The 10957-nt window shown below is 43.9% G+C and overlaps 1 protein-coding gene across 1 annotated transcript in view; it reads right to left on the bottom strand.

The window, feature by feature from the left end:
- Positions 1-10521, bottom strand: part of LOC108785180 (serine/threonine-protein kinase Sgk3) — a 63670-nt gene extending 53149 nt beyond the window's left edge. The window contains exon 1 of the mRNA XM_018554214.1: positions 10361-10521. The gene's annotated coding sequence lies outside the window, so the exon portion shown is untranslated. The remainder of the gene's footprint in view (positions 1-10360) is intronic.
- Positions 10522-10957: the final 436 nt, after the last annotated feature.

Genomic DNA, 10957 nt, shown 5'->3' on the forward strand with positions numbered 1-10957 from the left:
TGCATAGGTGTGCACCGGCCCTTAAGAGTCATGTTGTCATCTTTACAATATTGTAGTGGAACTTAACCCTTAATTATTAATGCAGAAGAGACATATCAAGTCTCACAATAAAGGTTTTTTACCTTCCTCCTCCCAAGAAGCTTTAGAATTTACACTGAGTTGCACATGTGTAGCTTGTACATTCTTGGCATGCGGAGGTGCCGGGATAAATGAGTTCCATGTGCATGCAGTTACGTTATCCTGGCCAATCAAGGTACCCGAAGACCCCGAACCTGAAAGAAGCCAGGGAATAGATGGTGGTGCACAGAGGAAGGAGCTGACATCGCTGGAGCAAAGGCGAGTATTGTACGGGGTAGTTCCACTTTAATGAAATCATAACTATTCATGTCTCTGCTTTGTAGATATCCTAGGGAAATAGAAAATATAAAACAGCACATGGGACACCCCCAAATAGAGAGCAGTCTGTAAAATACAAAACTGCTCATGCATTATTACTGCGTATGTTAAAATAGAAGAAAGTTATAATTACTCCCTGACCACGCATCACTGAATTTGTACTCTCAGAGCTAATGCAACGCATACCAGCTCTGTTTTAGCAACCACTCAATAACATAGTGAAACACAGCTGTACAAATGGGCTTCATGATAATGTGTGCTGAGTCATGATACAACTGGCAACAACCCCCTGATCATTGAGAAATAAGTGTCCTGAGACTCGTGCTTCCAGCTAAAACCATGTGACCTGCAGAAAGATTGCGGGGAGGGACTCGTGGCAAACCCAAAACTTCTGACATAGTAACCAAATGACTTTCCTGATTTATAACTGACATATAAAAGCACAGGGATATATAAGTGAGGCAGCTCAATACAAGGAGGAGGACATGGAGGATTACACCACTGGGATCAATATAGAATTGGGCTCCATTCATATATAGCATTTGCGTTTCCCGCACGGTTTTCCAAGGCACGCACGCATGCAAACACTAAAATCTTTACAACTTCCCAGATTCCATTGATTTGCGACTATTACTATAGCCGCGAACATGCGGAAATCAGGCAAAACAGAAGACAGACAGCAATAAAACACAATCTATTAGACTAGGGAGGGTTAAAACCTCGTTTTTATTGTCCGTCTGTGACCCCATTAGAAAATGGTTAACCTCACCTTCTGTCCAGGTGACAGTTGTCAGAACTGGAAAAAAGAGGGCATCTCCTCAACAGGAATTCAGAAAGCACTTAGAACCCAATATAAAAAGCTTCTCAAAAGGGCACAGGCCTGACGGATTTAAAACCCGTCTCAAACTGGATACTGGATACCTTTGGGGCATGATCACCCATTTTTGGCCCCATAGACTCTAATGGGAGAACCTAAAAACCGTCTCCTCTTCCTAGCAACCTGCTTTCCATTGGCCTAAACGTACATGATCAGGCATGAAAATGCATTTTTTTTAAAAACCACAGAAAACATGTACAAACACAGGTAAAACAAAACAAAAAAAAGGGAAGATTCCGACAATCAAGTGTGGACGTAACTTAAAAGTCAAGACTTTAAACAATCATGCATGAGCAATTTAAATCTTCATGTTCAGTATATTTTGCAGATAGGTGAATATCTCCTACAACATACCCCGTTTCCCCGAAAGTAAGACCTACCCCAAAAATAAGACCTAGTGTGTTTTTTTGAGCCAAAAAAAATATAAGACAGTGTCTTATTTTCGGGGAAACACGGTATATAGCGATATATGCTCAGTGGCCATTTTATTAGGTACATCTGTCTAGTACACATAAACGTGTGCAAATGCACAGTAACAATATTCAGGTGTCCTTAGGATTTCAAATGATGCTGACTTGGTATTATGGGGCTTAATGTGTGCCATGAAAACTTTCCCACACCCAGGGTAATTTCTCTGTGATCTGCTCCACAGAGAGACTAGAAGGCCTGGTTCACACCTGGGCGTTTTGTAGCGCGTTCGAACGATCTGCAAAATGCTCAAACACCGAAATCCCATTATTTCCTATGGGTACGGTTCACACCTGGGCGTATTACAGGCCGTATGAACGCGCTACAAAACGCCCTACGCCCAAAGAAGTACAGGAGCTTCTTTGGGGTGTTTTTGTCGCGCGTTTCCATTGGGATACAGCCAGGTAGCCCTCGGAAACGCGAATCGCGGTAAAAACGCGTGTCACGAAACGCGCAACAAACACGCATATTCTATAAGCCTAGGTGTGAACCCAGCCTTAAGGACCCCCTTGTCTTTTTAATGTCCATCTCAAAAGGAGTTCCTATAGTGACACAAAATCCTAATTACTTTCATATTAATCATATAGAACTTAACAAAACTATATATACCTGTTGTTTTATTCCAATCTATGTGCCAAATGCTACTGCTACCTGCATAAATTACTAGACATGTGCACTGCCAAAAAATTTGTTTAGTTTCGTTTCGTTTTAAATTCGGATTTGTGTTATTTCGTTTTTCGGGATTCGGGTGTGAAAGTCAATTCGGATTCGGAATTCGGATTTGGACGAAATTCGGTAGCGGTAGTTCGAACGTTCGTTTCGTTTTCTGTTCTTATTCCTTTCTTATTCGTTTCGTTCGTTCGTGACATTTGAGGGGGAAAAAATATTTTTCTCCTTCTCTAATGTCACTTTGCTCCAACGAACGAAACGAATAAGAAACGAATAAGAACCGAAAACAAAACGAACGTTCGAACTACCGCTACTGAATTTCGGAAATGGAAATTCGGATTCGTTTGCATTCGTTATGTCTGGAATTCGGATACATCCGAATTTCCGAAAATTCGTCCGAATTTCGATTCGGAACGAAACAAATCGCACATGTCTATAAATTACTGGTACGACAGCTTTGGGCTCTCCTGTGCCTGTGGGCCCCATGACAGCCACAAGGTCTTCTATGGCTGTAGCCACACCCTTGCCCACACATTACTATGCTGAACTGCCAGGGCAACAAATTGCCTGTTGGTGGACTTTAAAATGAACCTAACCAGAAATAAAATACAGAAGATAACAATGGTGCACATATGCAGGGAAGTACTATCTCAGTATTCAAATGAATCCCTGGGGAACCCCTTGGATCCTTGGCCTTTCTTGCCATGAAAAACAAACACATGGTTTGTTTCAGAAGCATTACAAGAAAACTATGACCAAACTTTTTTTTTTTTTGGCCTTTAGTCCTCTTTTGGGTCGCAGGAGTGCATTTACTAATGCACTTCTGTGACACAAAGTCAACATATAGCTGGCTACTGCCCACTAAACACTGACAGCGCAGAGCCGCACTGCAGCCGGAAAAGATCCTCACAATATTGTCGGGATTCAACCCACTGCCTGATTGATAGCTGGCCATACCTTTCTAGAGCCACAGCCTGCTGTGCCCACTGCCTCCCCTGTCTGTCCCTCCAATGAGCACTGGAGAAATAGACAGGGCGGGGGGAATCCCTGCAGGGTCCTGGTGACTGACTCTGTATGGAAAAGTTGGGAGAGATCAGGGGTTTGTGATCGGTCAGTTCTTGAGCATGTAGCAGCTACAGTATCCCACGCCGGCTCAAACTTTTGGGAAGAGAACATTTTACTCTCCCAATAGTTCTCCTGTAAAGCCCCATTCACAATGCTGTGCTGCACCATTGCACATGCATTATGCTGCGTGTTAACAGGCATTGTGTTAAGGAAGCCCATTCATCTGAAAAGGCTGCCTAATGCACCAAAAGAGGTGCATACACCCAAAAGAGGTGCATACACTGCTGTTTGTAATGCATCGCACTACAACCCATGTGCATGAACATAGGTTTTTTTTTTTTGTTGAACACTAAACACAAACGGTTACGATAATCCATTCGTGACAGAACGGGGCCAATTATCAAGCAATAGCACTGTCACATGAAGTAAATCACATACTCCTCCACAGCCAGAAAGAACGGGTATAATTTTCACCCTGGCTGAATGGTGGGAGAGCAAAGGAAATGCTTCTGGGGTGGAGGACATTACTAAGGGCCAGGGTGGATGGGCTTGTGTCAATGGCATCAGTTTGAGACACTTCTGAGATCATTCAGAATGCAATGTCAGGTAAAAATGACCTGCAATTAAAAGTGAAAGAGAAAGCCGGTAATATAGTTATTATATAATCATAAGGTGTTGCCTAATCCAATAACACAAGCAAGCTGTATGTGTACCTTGTAGAAGTAGTTACTGCCAACCATGTTGGCAGCAGTTCAAGGGCCTGTTATTGTATTGTGATAGGAGTGGTTACCATGACAACCAATGCAGTATAGGAGCCTCTATATTGAATGGATTCACTCCTTAACCCCTTCATGACTGAGGCCTTTTTTTCATTTTTTGTACCCATGTTATATTCCACATTTTAGGCCTGAAAATTACTTAAACCCCCCCAACATTATATATTTTCTGAATGCCAAGACCCTATAGAATAAAATGGTGGTAGTTGCAAATTTTTATGTTGCGCAATATTAGCGCAACTCCTTATTAAACCCCAATATTTAGTGAAAAATTTAATTAAATGCCCCAAAACACAACAAAATACCAATTTTTTTAATGAAATATAAAAGATGAGGTTACAACGAGTAAAACGATACCCAACGTGCAGCGGTGTCCAGAATAAGTCCCTTTTTGTATATAGTTTTAAAATGGGCAAATCAATTTTAAAGCCAGACATTATCTTAGCCCCTTTACTGCCCTCCGTACATTCGCGTGTGCCTGCTCCCTCCGTACATTCACCGGTGCCTGCTCCCTCCGTACATTCACCGGTGCCTGCTCCCTCCGTACATTCGCGTGTGCCTGCTCCCTCCGTACATTCACGGGTGCCTGCTCCCTCCGTACATTCACGGGTGCCTGCTCCCTCCGTTCATTCACGGGTGCCTGCTCCCTCCGTTCATTCACGGGTGTCTGCTCCCTCCGTTCATTCACTGGTGTCTGCTCCCTCCGTTCATTCACTGGTGTCTGCTCCCTCCGTTCATTCACTGATGTCTGCTCCCTCCGTTCATTCACTGATGTCTGCTCCCTCCGTTCATTCACTGGTGTCTGCTCCCTCCGTTCATTCACTGGTGTCTGCTCCCTCCGTTCATTCACTGGTGTCTGCTGCCTCCGTTCACTCACTGGTGTCTGCTGCCTCTGTACATTCACCGGTGCATGCTCCCTCCGTACATTCACTGGTGTCTGCTCCCTCTGTACATTCACTGGTGTCTGCTCCCTCCCTACATTCACTGGTGTCTGCTCCCTCCCTACATTCACTCGTGTCTGCTCCCTCCCTACATTCACTCGTGTCTGCTCCCTCCCTACATTCACTCGTGTCTGCTCCCTCCCTACATTCACTCGTGTCTGCTCCCTCCCTACATTCACTCGTGTCTGCTCCCTCCCTACATTCACTCGTGTCTGCTCCCTCCCTACATTCACTCGTGTCTGCTCCCTCCATGTCTGCTCCCTCCGTACATTCGCTGGTGTCTGCTCCCTCCGTACATTCGCTGGTGTCTGCTCCCTCCGTACATTCGCTGGTGTCTGCTCCCTCCGTACATTCGCTGGTGTCTGCTCCCTCCGTACATTCGCTGGTGTCTGCTCCCTCCGTACATTCGCTGGTGTCTGCTCCCTCCGTACATTCGCTGGTGTCTGCTCCCTCCGTACATTCGCTGGTGTCTGCTCCCTCCGTACATTCGCTGGTGTCTGCTCCCTCTGTACATTCACATGTGCCTGCTCCCTCCGTACATTCACGGGTGCCTGCTCCCTCCGTACATTCACGGGTTCCTGCTCCCTCCGTACATTCACTGGTGTCTGCTCCCTCCGTACATTCGCTGGTGTCTGCTCCCTCCGTACATTCGCTGGTGTCTGCTCCCTCCGTACATTCGCTGGTGTCTGCTCCCTCTGTACATTCCCTGGTGCCTGCTCGCTCCGTACATTCACGGGTGCCTGCTCCCTCCCTGGCTCTCTTGCAGTGAGGGCCCACTGACATTGTTCTGCTATGTTGTGGTGCATTACCTTGTGGTGCAGAAAGGCAGATCATTCCAAACACAACACAGGGTTTAAAAGACCTGCAGCATTCGCATCAACACTGCACCACAGTGATTCATAGTTGCCGTTGTGGTGCATTAAAACACAGAATGGACCTTTATTAGGGGTCTATTAATGAATATTTTGGAACAAAAATTCACACAACTTTCATCCAGGATACACATATTTTCCCAATGGAATCCAAGCAGGCAAATGTGTGAAAGCATTTTAGACCCCTCAGTGTAATGCTGGAGAACAACTTACAGATGACTGAATTGTTATGTCAACAGGTCATTTGGGAACATGACTTCAGTAGATGAACATTCTGTTCACAGGCGATATGATGACAGGAAGCAAGCACAGAAGATTGTGCAAAGGGTCAAGGAATGTCCCAGATCTCCAAAGTCCAATTTAAAAACACACATTACAATCTCATTGCCGTTTGACATTTTCCTAGATGTATACGATATTAAACCCGTCCTAGGCAAATGTACTCAGTTTATATACAATCAGGCAGGCATAGATTTTGGTAGAGGTAAATGAGATTGTACAATCACAATGCAGTGTGTGTGGCCATATTAAAAGGAGATTGTACACTCATAATGCAGTGCATATGGCCATCTTAAAGTACAATCAGAATACAGTGTGTATGGTCATCTTAAGGCACATTGTACAATCAGAATACAGTGTGTTTGGTCATCTTAAGGCACATTGTACAATCAGAATACAGTGTGTATGGCCATCTTAAGGGGCATTGTACAATCAGAATACAGTGTATATGGCCATCTTTAAGGACATTGTACAATCAGAATACAGTGTGTATGGCCATCTTAAGGGGCATTGTACAATCAGAATACAGTGTTTATGGTCATCTTAAGGAACATTGTACAATCAGAATACAGTGTGTATGGTCATCTTAAAGGACATTATACAATCAGATATTGGCCTTCTTTTAGCCATAATGGACACTCCATACTCAGTGCATGTTCAGCCCCTGGGCAGCACAGTGTCATTGGTTGCTTTGCAGTTAATAACACCCTAGTGACAAATTACGCTATGCTCCCGGCAGCGTCCTAGCAACCAATACATTATGCTCCGGACAGCTTCCTGGCAACCAATGACGCTATGCTTCCGACAGCGTCCCAGCAACCAACGAAGCTATGCCGCCGACAGAGTCCTAGCAACCAACGAAGCTATGCCGCCGACAGCGTCCTAGCAACCAATGACGCTATGCTTTCGACAGTGTCCCAGCAACCTCTGAAACTATGCTTCTGACAGCGTCCTAGCAACCAATGACGCTATGCTTCCGACAGCGTCCCAGCAACCAACGAAGCTATGCCGCCGACAGAGTCCTAGCAACCAACGAAGCTACGCCACCGACAGCGTCCTAACAACCAATGACGCTATGCTTTCGACAGTGTCCCAGCAACCACTGAAACTATGCTTCTGACAGCGTCCTAGCAACCAATGAAGCTAAGTTTTTGACAGTCTTCTAGCAACCAATGTGCTATGTTTCTGACATCAACCTAGCAACCAACGACATTATGTTTCCAACAGCATCCTAGCAACCATTGACACTATGCTTTCAACAGTGTTCTAGCATCCAATGAAGCTATGCTTCTGACAGTGTTCTAGCAACCTATGACACTTTACTCCCGCCAGCGTCTTCTAGCAACCAATGACACTTTACTCCCGCCAGCATCCTAGCAACCAGTAACAGGAGGGGGTGACGCATGCACACATGCTCTCCTTATTACACCGTGGCTGCACTCTTGCCCTCTCTATTGGTTGGTTCTAATCACCTCCATTTTCCATATCTACGACCTGGCTGTAATACTTTATGAATCTGTCACATCCATAGGGACACATTGTAAAAGTGGCACAACTAAGGTCTCCCTGAATCTGTCGGAACTCTTACCAAAACTGTCACAAGGCTTTCATGAATGAGGTGCAGGACTTTTTAAAGGGACCATGCCACCGGTAAAGTGTCCCAAGTGATAAACTGAATTGCCTGAAACATGTCTCTTCTGCAAAAGCCTTCCTGGGACACAATTATATTTTGTGGAGTAGCCGCCATATTTCTACTGACCCAATACAGTGACATTTTAACACAAATATAAACTCAAATTATAGAAATGTATCAATAAGCTATAGAACTGAGAGGAAATGTATCAATGAATGATAGAACTGAGAGGAAATATATCAATAAATGATAATACTGAGAGGAAATGTATCAATAAATGATAGAACTGAGAGGAAATGTATCAATAAGCCATAGAGCGATAAGTTCAATAAGCGATAGAGCTGAGAGGAAATGTATCAATAAGCTATATATAACTGAGAGGAAATGTATCAATAAGCTATATAACTGAGAGGAAATGTATCAATAAATGATAGAACTGAGAGGAAATGTATCAATAAATGATACAACTGAGAGGAAATGTATCAATAAGCCATAGAGCGATAAGTTCAATAAGCGATAGAGCTGAGAGGAAATGTATCAATAAGCTATATATAACTGAGAGGAAATGTATCAATAAGCTATATAACTGAGAGGAAATGTATCAATAAATGATAGAACTGAGAGGAAATGTATCAATAAATGATACAACTGAGAGGACCAATGACGCTATGCTTTCGACAGTGTCCCAGCAACCTCTGAAACTATGCTTCTGACAGCGTCCTAGCAACCAATGACGCTATGCTTCCGACAGCGTCCCAGCAACCAACGAAGCTATGCCGCCGACAGAGTCCTAGCAACCAACGAAGCTACGCCACCGACAGCGTCCTAACAACCAATGACGCTATGCTTTCGACAGTGTCCCAGCAACCACTGAAACTATGCTTCTGACAGCGTCCTAGCAACCAATGAAGCTAAGTTTTTGACAGTCTTCTAGCAACCAATGTGCTATGTTTCTGACATCAACCTAGCAACCAACGACATTATGTTTCCAACAGCATCCTAGCAACCATTGACACTATGCTTTCAACAGTGTTCTAGCATCCAATGAAGCTATGCTTCTGACAGTGTTCTAGCAACCTATGACACTTTACTCCCGCCAGCGTCTTCTAGCAACCAATGACACTTTACTCCCGCCAGCATCCTAGCAACCAGTAACAGGAGGGGGTGACGCATGCACACATGCTCTCCTTATTACACCGTGGCTGCACTCTTGCCCTCTCTATTGGTTGGTTCTAATCACCTCCATTTTCCATATCTACGACCTGGCTGTAATACTTTATGAATCTGTCACATCCATAGGGACACATTGTAAAAGTGGCACAACTAAGGTCTCCCTGAATCTGTCGGAACTCTTACCAAAACTGTCACAAGGCTTTCATGAATGAGGTGCAGGACTTTTTAAAGGGACCATGCCACCGGTAAAGTGTCCCAAGTGATAAACTGAATTGCCTGAAACATGTCTCTTCTGCAAAAGCCTTCCTGGGACACAATTATATTTTGTGGAGTAGCCGCCATATTTCTACTGACCCAATACAGTGACATTTTAACACAAATATAAACTCAAATTATAGAAATGTATCAATAAGCTATAGAACTGAGAGGAAATGTATCAATGAATGATAGAACTGAGAGGAAATATATCAATAAATGATAATACTGAGAGGAAATGTATCAATAAATGATAGAACTGAGAGGAAATGTATCAATAAGCCATAGAGCGATCAGTTCAATAAGCGATAGAGCTGAGAGGAAATGTATCAATAAGCTATATATAACTGAGAGGAAATGTATCAATAAGCTATATAACTGAGAGGAAATGTATCAATAAATGATAGAACTGAGAGGAAATGTATCAATAAATGATACAACTGAGAGGAAATGTATCAATAAGCCATAGAGCGATAAGTTCAATAAGCGATAGAGCTGAGAGGAAATGTATCAATAAGCTATATATAACTGAGAGGAAATGTATCAATAAGCTATATAACTGAGAGGAAATGTATCAATAAATGATAGAACTGAGAGGAAATGTATCAATAAATGATACAACTGAGAGGGAATGTATCAATAAGCTAACGAACTGAGTGGGAATGTTATGAAATCATAAATGAAACCATAAAAACAATCAAACACAATTCAGAGACAGAAGACATTTCCTCCATACATTCCCTATACACACATAGAAGTAGTAGATGAGCTCTCTATATAATGATTTTACTAATCAAAGCCTCTCCTCCACGTCACATTCATCTGTCAAAGTATGTAGAACATTTCGATCACCGGTACAGTCCCTCCACCCCAATCCAGCAACTCATTGTTACTCTCTCCGGCAGATCCCCATAGTTTCTGCTCAGCCTGCAGGGGCCATAACGATCGGTACATACCAGAAGCCGGGCTCCAGCAGCCGCCCTGTGTGAAGTTTGAAGCGCCTTCCTCTTTCCTGGCCAGTGAAGAGCTGTGTTTACAAGTGTCTCTTCTATTCTGACGTGTCAGCACAGCTCCTCCTGTGTGCAGGCTGAGCCATGAGAGCTCACAGCCTGCACCCAGACACTGCTTCCTGTCAGCCCTGTCCATGGCCAGGAAGTGTCACAAAAACTGACAGGAATCCCCTGTAACCCTTTACCACACTACCTTCATTCACCATGCTTCACACCCCACAAGAGTTCACACATGTTATTTCAGGTTTTAACATTTGACATTGAGGCAAAGCTGAACTCCAGGCAGCTTAAGAAACAGTCAATGCAGTTATGTATTCATTACAATATATATGTATTTTAAGGCCTCATTCACATGGGGTTTTTTGCCCCATACAATGTGAAGGGCTGGTTTATCAGGTTTATCATGTGCCCAGAGCTGTGGGAAGAAGCGAGCAGGCAGCTCTATGTAGACGCAGGAGCTGTGCGCCCTCACATGCTGCTTCCCACCGCTCCGTGTTTTCACAGCCACACACAGACGGTGTACACACCTGGGACCATCATGTC

This window comes from Nanorana parkeri, unplaced genomic scaffold, assembly GCF_000935625.1.
Source record: "Nanorana parkeri isolate BGI_ZX_2015 unplaced genomic scaffold, ASM93562v1 scaffold147, whole genome shotgun sequence".
NCBI classification, from domain to species: domain Eukaryota; kingdom Metazoa; phylum Chordata; class Amphibia; order Anura; family Dicroglossidae; genus Nanorana; species Nanorana parkeri.